Source organism: Rutidosis leptorrhynchoides, chromosome 9, assembly GCF_046630445.1.
Source record: "Rutidosis leptorrhynchoides isolate AG116_Rl617_1_P2 chromosome 9, CSIRO_AGI_Rlap_v1, whole genome shotgun sequence".
NCBI lineage: Eukaryota > Viridiplantae > Streptophyta > Magnoliopsida > Asterales > Asteraceae > Rutidosis > Rutidosis leptorrhynchoides.
Window position 1 is genome coordinate 56851376 of NC_092341.1, and position 12083 is coordinate 56863458.

A 12083-nucleotide genomic window follows, 5' to 3' on the forward strand; every position below is an offset into this window, starting at 1 on the left:
AATAGAAAAAAAATCTAAGTCCTAAAAACTAGAGTGGCGAAAAATAAGAAAGAAAAAGAGCGCGTCGAAAAACTTCGAAAAATAAATGGTCGAGAAAAATAATAAAAAGAACGTAGCGCATCGAAACTTAAAAAGAAGAAAGTAGCGCGTCGAAACTAAAAAGTCTAAAAACTAAAAATTAAAACTTACGTCTAAAGGTATTAAAGCTTAAAAGAAATTCTATATCCAAAACGGCAATAACTTAAAAAGTACTAAAATCTTAAAACAGCGTCGCAAAATTCTAAAGCACCTAAATCTTAGTCTAAAGAAAAACACTTAAGGGATTTTACTGGAAAGTCTAAAAATCTAGAAGTAAAAATAACTATGGCAAAAACTATGACTTAAAACTAAATACGAACGAAAAATACAAATATTACGCTAAAACAAATAAAAATTTATAAAATATAAAAATAAACTTAAAGTTGTAAAAAGTACAATTTTTATAAAAATATTATTTTTAAATTATTTATTTTATAAAACTATTAATTTTATATATTAATTAAAACTAGATTAAAACTAAATAAAACAAACTAAATAATAAAACAAAACTAAATAATTAAATAATTATAACCTAATTAGGGTTTTAATAATAATTATAATTAATTTAAACCCTAAACTGGTCGGACTAGGTTACCAGACCAGTCAAATCACCTCATGCGATCGCATGAGGTGTTAGTTGGTTTTCCATGCGATCGCATGGCTTGCGAATTCGGGCCAGACTTTGGGCTGCAACAGTGATCGGGCCGAGTGGTTTTTACTACTTTTTTTTTAAATTATGTTTTAATATTTATATAAAATATTTATATAAATTAAATAAAAACTTATATTTTTACAAACAAAAAATAGAAATAGAAGTATTTATAATTTATATATTTTATCAAACTCTTAAAAATATAAATATATTGTTATTATTTTTATGGTTTTTGTATTTTTAATAATTAAAATGTATTTTTACAAAAGCGTATTTTTACAAAAGTAAATTAAAAAGAAGTAAAGTCTTTTTTCAATTTTTTTTATATATATAGCGTTTCGCTTTCGGCGTTTTAGTGTCCCCGGCAGCGGCGCCAAAAATACTTGATGTTATGCGAGGTGTATATAAAATAGTTTATATTTTACAAGGAAAATACTATTAAATACGATACAATTTTATACAAGTTATTTATTTATTTATAGAGTGGGTATACCTAAACCTTGCTACAACACTTATAGGAAGTGTACCTAATCGTACAGTAGTGTAGTTTTTAGTAAGTCCGGTTCGTTCCACAGGGATCTAATAAACTAGTTCAACGCTATATTAGTTTTAACTTATAATTTTAAAAATACAAATATATATATATATATATATATATATATATATATATATATATATATATATATATATATATATATATATAAGTAGTATTATTATTATTATTATAAAAAGGGGGTTTTTACCGTTTAATGACCGGTTTGTCGATTTTAAAACTTTAGTCGCAGTTAAAACCTAATGTAAAATATTAAATATATAAAAGACTTAATTTAAAGCGTAAAGTAAATAACGATAATGAAATTGTGATAAATAAAAGTGCGATAAATAAAATTGCGATAATTAAAAAGTACGATAATTAAAAGTGCAATTAAATAAAATGACAGTAAATAAAAGTGTGATAGTTAAAAGTGCAATTAAATATGAAATAAAGGAAATTAAATATGAAATAAAGGAATTATGCTTATTTAAACTTCCGTAATCATGATGTTTGACGTATTGATTTTAGTTTATTACCATGGGTTAATTATCCTTTGTCCTGGATTATTCAATATGTCTATACGGATTTGTCCATAATAGTCCATCAATCATAATCATAAAATGCGGAAGTCTTCGTCAAATTATTCTTATTCCCGAAGTTAAATATTCCAACTAATTGGGGATTCGAATTGTAACAAGGTCTTAATACTTTGTTTAATGAATACACCAGGTTATCGACTGCGTGTAGTCTAAGGTTTTACTACTTTGTTAACAATTACACCAATTACCCTTGAATGTAATCCACCCCTGTTTCAACAAGTCTATTAACTATTAATCCAATCTCGTGTCCGGTAAAATGAACAATTATTGGTATTTATAGATATCCCGCCCACCGTACCCAGTCAAGCATATGTGGTTATATATAAATATGTCAAATTATAAGTCTATATATTAAATTAACGAGGTATCGTTAAGTTAATATAAAACCCATTAATAGCCCATAGTCTAATTTCCATAAGTGTCGTTCTTTTATCCAAACCCCTATTATGGTCCAAAGCTCAATTACCCAATTTTAATATTTGGCCCAACATCACGATTACTTCGGCTCAAATAAGCATAATAATAACTTAGCTACGAGACATTAATTTAAAAAGGTTGAACATAACTTACAATGATTAAAAATAGCGTAGCGTTACACGGACAGAATTTCGACTTACACCCTTACAACATTCGCTAACATACCCTTATTATTAGAATTTAAAAGTAAAATTAAAATTAAAATATAATATATATATATATATATATATATATATATATATATATATATATATGTATATGTATATGTATACGTGAGAGAGATAGAGAAAAAGATGTGTTTGTTGTTCAACCAAACTGCGAAATTTATAGGGATGTGGCCAGTTACTATTCACCATGGAATCGCATGGTATTATAACTGCCAGGCCATGCGATCGCATGGCCTCTTTTTCCAGCTCACATGAGTTTGTTTCTTCTTGCCGACGGTTTTATAAATATAATATAATATATATATAATTTTAAGAACTAATTATATATTATATTATATTCATGTGCATAGTTGACTTGTAATTTTTAGTCCGTTGCGTCGAGCGTTGAGAGTTGACTTTGGTCCCGGTTTCCGATTTTTGAACGTCCTTGCGTACAATTTAATATCTTGTATTTTGCGTTTTGCGGCTTGTACTCTTGTAATTTTGAGACGTTTCTCATCAATAATTTGAACCTCTTTGATTGTACTTTGTACTTTTGAGCTTTTTGGTCGTTTGCGTCTTCAATTCGTCGAATCTGTCTTTTGTCTTCACCTTTTATTATTTAAAGGAATATCACTTGTAAATAGAACAATTGCAACTAAAAGCTTGTCTTTCTTAAGGGATAATGCTATGAAATATATGTTCGTTTTTAGCATTATCAAGGTCCTTAAGAAAGTCTTCCGCTGTTGCATTATCTGAGCAAGCTGTGCATAGAGTCTCATGTTTTTGTTTAAATGAAGTGTTGCATTCAATAAAACCTTCGTCATGTATTATATTCAACTTTTATGTCACATGTGTAGTATATGAAAGCCGATGTATTATGGGGATTATTTTTTAAATAATCGCCCACTTGTTTAAAACATGCATTATGTATAATAATGGTGTGCTTTTTATGAAACGAATGCAGTAATTTCTAAAACGTATCATATAGAGGTCAAATACCTCGTTATGGGACCAATGAATAACGTACTGCGTTTATAGTGATATGAACGGGTCGTTTCAGTTGGTATCAGAGCGGTGGTCTTAGCGAACCATGTCTTGCATTAGTGTGTCTAACGGATAGTTATTAAGATGCATTAGTGAGTCTGGACTTCGACCTTAACTGCATGTCAAAAGTTTTGCTTATCATTTCTAGTCGGAAATCATCTGCTTATCACCCTTAGAAAATTACATGCTTATCATTCTTAGTCTAGGCACATCTTACTGCATTGATTGCATGAATGGTGTGTAGACAAAATTCATATCTTAGTATATCTGCTAAATCATTTCTTAGCGTATCTGTTACTGTGAAAACTTTGCCTGACATATTCCGTAAAATCCTCCGTAACTTATGAGATTCTGGTATTTTAAATACATATGTAAATTATGTATTGAGGAATACCAAACTAGTCCTACAATTTATTTCATTTCAAAAATCTTTTCCCTACTCTGTACGAGATGGATCCTTCACAAAGCTCGAGTTCATCGGATTCTAAAATTTATTCCGATATGGAATTTCATTTAAGCTCCGAGAGCAGTCTAACCGTAATGAACCAACCAATTAGTCATCACCTTTTCTGGATGAATTCGGGGTGGGTTCGTGGATGAATCAATCAATTTAGACAATAAGAAGGCGATCTCTTTCATGAATCTAATTCGCCTCTCGGTGGAGAACATGAGGCACTTATCGACGAACCCGCTCGTAACACCATTTTCTCTTTTCTTTCCAGGATATGTCGCAACGAGTATAATATTACTAATATTATTGAGGCTATCGACCTTTACTCCGTATCTTGCATGGTGAATTATTTAGTAAAAAAAAGTTTTTACTGTCTTGGAAAGCAAAACTTCATTAGTAAGTGCATCCTACATCATTTCATTCCATTTATAAAGATCTTGACCTCTCTTTTTATTCAAAAAAACTTTAAACCTCTTCTTTCACAATACAAAACAAAACAAATTCTCATCATCTCACATCAAATGTAACATCCCAAATTAATTAAGGTATTATTTTATATAATTTAATTATCAAGTATTTGGATGGTATGATTTAAATTAAATAAATGGAAATAGTTAATGTTGTTAGTTAAGATGAAAAAGGACTAGTGATGCAAAGTTAATTTAAGGACCTCTCTTATTATGATTTTAGTGGGGAGGGTAGAAAGTGCAATTGAGGCAAAGTTGTTTTAATAAAAGAGTAAAACACTGATAAATCATTATCAGTTGTAAAAAAAAATAGCAGAGAGTGTATCCTTGTGTGTGTGTGTCGACATTTACAAGAGGAAGAAGAAGAAGCTTCAATTGAAAGGATTTTGTTCATGCAATTGAAAAATTGTGTAATCTAGTGTGCTCTAATCACTCTAGCAAGCTTTAAATCTTCAATCTCTTCTTCTTTATTCACAATTAGGGTTCTTGAATCCCTAAAGACAAGGTATGAATGTTTATGTCTAAGTATTACTATTATTGGGTATTTGTGATGAGTCTTAAGCTTAAAAGTTGTTGTATGTTGAAAATGTGCACACTTGAATGCTTTAAAACGAATTTGTTAATGATTTTGGAAGTTTGTTCATGTATGAACTTACATTTTGAGTGTATGGTATGAATGTGGTGAAATTGGTGATGTTCTAGCTTAGAATCAAGTTATGCACACTAGGTGTTTGATGAAATGTCTCAATGAAATGTTTATGTGTTTTAGTTGAAATTTATGAAGAAGGAAGTCTATACATGAATTGTTGTTATTGTTGTAAGTAATGAAATTTGACCAATTGATGATTTAGGGTTGCTAGTAATAGAAATGGGTTTATGCACATTTGATGTTTAATAGAATATTTGAAAGAATTGCATGTTATGATTATAAGAGATGAACTAGAGAATTGTGTGATTAAGGAAATGATGTTGGCATGATAATGTGGTTATATTGGAAAAGATGAGATTAAAATGCTATGTATGTAAGTGTTTGTGTGTATATTGGAGTAAATAGGGGGTTAAGTCAATGTATAAGTGTATGAATGTGTTGAAAGTTTGTGAAAGTTGTAATTTTGTTGAATTATGATATTGATGAGATTAGCTCATGTATAGGTGCTAATCAAGGCCAAGGAGCTTCAAGTAACCAAGGAATTGCGTTTAATCAAGGTGAGTTTATAGGGGGTAAAATGGGCGGGTCAAGAGTGGCTTAGTGTTCTCGGATTGCATCCGTGCAAGAGAGTAACGACTAAGTGCACTAGTTGAGTAGCTTAGATAGATTATTAGGTTCGCCTAATAATTGTATCTATGGTTGATGTTTAGCTTAGGCAAGATTATTACATTGATAGTAATCTTGTCTATGGTATGGTTTAGCTTAGACACTTTGGGGGTCTATGTGCATATGTATGATTGAAATGTGATTAAGTAGCTTAGGCATAAGAGTATGCCTATCTTTAGCTTAGACATGATTACTAGGGTCGACCTAGTAAGTTATGTCTATGGTAAGTAAGAGTCGGATCCGAAAGTAAGTAAGCAACCGTTAGGTTGAAAGACAAGTAATGTGATGATTTTGCCCAATGTATTATGCTATATTATGTAGTGACCCGAACTTTTCCATGTTTATATATATATTAAATGAAATTGTTATTTACATGATTAAGTGTTTCCAACATGTTAAGCAATCAAACTTGTTAAGACTTGATTAATTGAAATAGGTTTCATATAGACAATTGACCACCCAAGTTGACCGGTGATTCACGAACGTTAAAACTTGTAAAAACTATATGATGACATATATATGGTTATATATATAGTTAACATGATTTTATTATAAGTATGTATCTCATTAGGTATTTTAACAATGAGTTATATACATAAAAATGAGACTATTAATTTAAGAAACTCGAAAACGATATATATAACGATTATCGTTATAACAACGTCTTACTAGGTACATATGAATCATATTAAGATATTGATACACTTGGTTAATTATTTTAAATGATAAGTAAATATATTATTAAGTGTATTAACAATGAAATACATATGTAAAAATAAGACTACTAACTTAACGATTTCGAAACGACACATATATGTAACGATTATCGTTGTAACGACATTTAACTGTATATATATCATACTAAGATATATTATATATCATAATATCATGATAATATAACAATTTAACATCTCATTTGTTATAATAAACAATGGGTTAACAACATTCAACAAGATCGTTAACCTAAAGGTTTCAAAACAACATTTACATGTAACGACTAACGATGACTTAACGACTCAGTTAAAATGTATATACATGTAGTGTTTTAATATGCATTCATACACTTTTGAAAGACTTCAAGACACTTATCAAAATACTTCTACTTAACAAAAATGCTTACAATTACATCCTCGTTCAGTTTCATCAACAATTCTACTCGTATGCACCAGTATTCGTACTCGTACAATACACAGCTTTTAGATGTATGTACTATTGGTATATACACTCCAATGATCAGCTCTTAGCAGCCCATTTGAGTCACCTAACACATGTGGGAACCATCATTTGGAAACTAGCATGAAATATCTCATAAAATTACAAAAATATGAGTAATCATTCATGACTTATTTACATGAAAACAAAATTACATATCCTTTATATCTAATCCATACACCAACGACCAAAAACACCTACAAACACTTTCATTCTTCAATTTTCTTCATCTAATTGATCTCTCTCAAGTTCTAAGTGTTCTTCATAAATTCCAAAAGTTCTAGTTTCATAAAATCAAGAATACTTCCAAGATTGCAAGTTTACTTCCAAGTTTTCTAAATCCATTCCAAGTAATCATCCAAGATCAAGAAACCTTTGTTACTTACAGTAGGTTATCTTTCTAATACAAGGTAATAATCATATTCAAACTTTAATTCAATTTCTATAACTATAACAATCTTATTTCGAGTGGAAATCTTACTTGAAATTGTTTTCGTGTCATGATTCTGCTTCAAGAACTTTCAAGCCATCCAAGGATCCTTTGAAGCTAGATCTATTTTTCTCATTTTCAGTAGGTTTATCCAAGGAACTTGAGGTAGTAATGATGTTCATAACATCATTCGATTCATACATATAAAGCTATCTTATTCGAAGGTTTAAACTTGTAATCACTAGAACATAGTTTAGTTAATTCTAAACTTGTTCGCAAATAAAAGTTAATCCTTCTAACTTAAATTTTAAAATCAACTAAACACATGTTCTATATCTATATGATATGCTAACTTAATGATTTAAAACCTGAAAACACGAAAAACATCGTAAAACCGGATTTACGCCGTCGTAGTAACACCGCGGGCTGTTTTGGGTTAGTTAATTAAAAACTATGATAAACTTTGATTTAAAAGTTGTTATCCTGGGAAAATAATTTTTATTATGAACATGAAACTATATCCAAAAATTATGGTTAAACTCAAAGCGGAAGTATGTTTTCTAAAATGGTCATCTAGACGTCGTTCTTTCGACTGAAATGACTACCTTTACAAAAAAGACTTGTAACTTATTTTTCTGACTATAAACCTATACTTTTTCTGTTTAGATTCATAAAATAGAGTTCAATATGAAACCATAGCAATTTGATTCACTCAAAACAGATTTAAAATGAAGAAGTTATGGATAAAACAAGATTGGATAATTTTTCTCATTTTAGCCACGTGAAAATTGGTAACAAATCTATTCCAACCATAACTTAATCAACTTGTATTGTATATTATGTAATCTTGAGATACCATAGACTTCGACCTATCATGTCGACACATCTATATATATTTCGGAACAACCATAGACACTCTATATGTGAATGTTGGAGTTAGCTATACAGGGTTGAGGTTGATTCCAAAATATATATAGTTTGAGTTGTGATCAATACTGAGATACGTATACACTGGGTCGTGGATTGATTCAAGATAATATTTATCGATTTATTTCTGTACATCTAACTGTGGACAACTAGTTGTAGGTTACTAACGAGGACAGCTGGCTTAATAAACTTAAAACAACAAAATATATTAAAAGTGTTGTAAATATATTTTGAACATACTTTGATATATATGTATATATTGTTATAGGTTCGTGAATCAACCAGTGGCCAAGCCTTACTTCTCGACGAAGTAAAAATCTGTGAAAGTGAGTTATAGTCCCTCTTTTAAAATCTAATATTTTTGGGATGAGAATACATGCAGGTTTTATAAATGATTTACAAAATAGACACAAGTACGTGAAACTACATTCTATGGTTGAATTATTGAAATCGAATATGCCCCTTTTTATTAAGTCTGGTAATCTAAGAATTAGGGAACATACACCCTAATTGACGCGAATCCTAAAGATAGATCTATTGGGCCTAACAAACCCCATCCAAAGTACCGGATGCTTTAGTATTTCGAAATTTATATCATATCCGAAGGGTGTCCCGGAATGATGGGGATATTCTTATATATGTATCTTGTTAATGTCGGTTACCAGGTGTTCACCATATGAATGATTTTTATCTCTATGTATGGGATGTGTATTGAAATATGAAATCTTGTGGTCTATTGTTACGATTTGATATATATAGGTTAAACATATAACTCACCAACATTTTTGTTGACGTTTAAAGCATGTTTATTCTCAGGTGAATACTAAGAGCTTCCGCTATTGCATACTAAAATAAGGACAAGATTTGGAGTCCATGTTTGTATGATATTGTGTAAAAACTGCATTCAAGAAACTGATTTCGATGTAACATATTTGTATTGTAAACCATTATGCAGTGGTCGTGTGTAAACAGGATATTTTAGATTATCATTATTTGATAATCTACGTAAAGCTTTTTAAACCTTTATTTATGAAATAAAGGTTATAGTTTGTTTTAAAAATGAATTCAGTCTTTGAAAAACGTCTCATATAGAGGTCAAAACCTCGCAACGAAATCAATTAATATGGAACGTTTTTAATCAATAAGAACGGGACATTTCAGTTGGTATCCGAGCGTTGGTCTTAGAGAACCAGAAAATTTGCATTAGTGTGTCTTATCGAGTTTGTTAGGATGCATTAGTGAGTCTGGAATTCGACCGTGTTTTCTTTAAAAATGATTGCTTAACATTTTTGTTGGAAACTATATATTATTAACATATATATAATATGTGATATAATAATCTCTTAACATGTTTGATATTGTGTGATAGATGTCTACCTCTAGCACAAATCCCATTGACTCACCTAATAATAACGAAGAGTCGAATCTATATTGGACTGATTCACAAGTTCCCGAAGAAGAACCGGAAGAAGAATCAGAACCGGAAGAAGAATCAGAACCGGAAGAGGAGGAACCGGAGGAGGAAATAGAACCAGTGGGGGAAATAATAAAACGGTTAAGTAAAAGAAAATCCTCAACCAACCGACCAAGGTTAATTATGGTCAATGGTGTTTCCGTCAAGGAAGCAAAATATTGGGAGGATTACCAATTCTCCGATGAATCGGATTCCGACGAGAATTCCGATGATGTTATAGAAATTACCCCAAATGAATTTAAAAAGGCAAAAGAAAATAATAAGGGAAAGGGCATAAAAATAGAGAAATCTAATTCCAACCCCGATGAAATTTATATGTATCGTCAACCCCCGAAGCCCTTAAGTTGTAACAATGACCCGGGAACCTCTAAACCACCAGGTTTTTCTAAACCGTTGTGGAAAACGACAGCTCGTATTAGGGGAACATCATATATCCCTAGAAACTTGGCAAAACGAACCAAAACCGAAGAAGAAGAAACGAATGAGTCGGAATAAGATAGTTGTATTCGTGTGGTGTAATATATATAATATAGTGTGCTTATGCTTTATGATATATGTAAAAATTGCTTGTATTAATAAGTATTTTTTTTATGAATCTAACTCTTGTCTATTTTACAGTATAAAAACACAAAATGGATAGACAACCCAATATTTTAAGAGACCTACCCGGAGACATGATTGATGAAATCTTGTCTAGAGTCGGTCAGAATTCTTCGGCACAACTATTTACGGTGAAATCAGTTTGTAAGACATTCGAAGAACGTTCCAAGAATGTCTTGGTTTATAAGAGACATTCGTTTGAAAGATGGGGGATATCACATTGGGAAACCCATAAGTTACGATGTGTTTACTTTGACGCATATATTGCGGGGAACCCAAATGCTATTTTACGCAACGGGTTAAGAAATTATTTTGACTCAATGTATCCGAATATAGGACTTCATGATTTAGAAAAAGTGGCTAACATGCAACATAAAGAAGCATGCTATGCTTACGGGTTAGTAATGTTCGCTTCTCACCAAAGTGAGAAAAAGAACATCGGGCTACAACTATTAAACAAAACGTTCCCACAAGTGACGGAGTCGGTAATTGTGGTAAGAAATGAGGTTTTTAGGTTATTACGAGCCTGTTGGTCATTACGTAACCCTCGTCCCTTTGACGACGTTACAACACGCTGTCTTATCAACGGACATAATGGTTATGTTCCACAAGACCAAGGATGGGAAGTAGTCCTAGTAAAACCAGAATGCATGACTTGTTTATGGACGTATGAATTACGTGTCTTTATTGCCTTTGCTGAACGACTTGTGTACTAGCTAGAATTATCTTCACAACTATCTTGTATCAAAGTTATTGTGTGCTATATTTCATGCTTTATGTAAAATAAGCGGTATTGTAAGTTTGTAAAATATTGTATAAAAGTTTGAACGCGAAATATTATTATAATCAGTTTTTCATATAGAATTGTAGTAGTTGAATTGTATATTAGCTACTAAGTATGAACTTAACGGGTAGGTACTACCCGAATTTAAACTTATAAAATGCTAATATGAAGAAAAAGCTTTTATAAATGAGTTCATATTATGCTATGAAATACTATTAACTACTCTTAATATTCTGTATGATTAACTTGTTCCATTTGACTATTTTGAAGGAAATGGCACCGACTACTCGACACACCGTGAATATGAATGAAGATGAATTCCGTACTTTTCTAGCTTCAAACATAGCCGCAGTACAGGCTGCTGTACATACCAACAATAGCCTTGGATCTAGCAGTACAGGAAATCGTGTAGGATGCACCTACAAAGAATTCACTGCCTGCAAACCTTTGGAATTTGATGGAACCGAAGGACCGATCGGATTGAAACGGTGGACCGAGAAGGTCGAATCGGTGTTTGCCATAAGTAAGTGTACTGAAGAGGACAAAGTGAAGTACGCTACGCATACCTTCACAGGTTCTGCGTTAACATGGTGGAATACCTATCTAGAGCAAGTGGGACAAGATGATGCGTATGCACTACCGTGGTCAGCATTCAAGCACTTGATGAACGAGAAGTACCGTCCCAGAATCGAGGTCAATAAGCTCAAGACAGAAGTTAGAGGGTTACGAACCCAAGGATTTGATATTACCACGTACGAAAGACGATTCACAGAATTGTGCCTATTGTGTCCGGGAGCGTTCGAAGATGAGGAAGAGAAGATCGACGCATTTGTGAAAGGATTACCGGAAAAAATCCAAGAAGATATAAGTTCACACGAGCCCGCCTCCA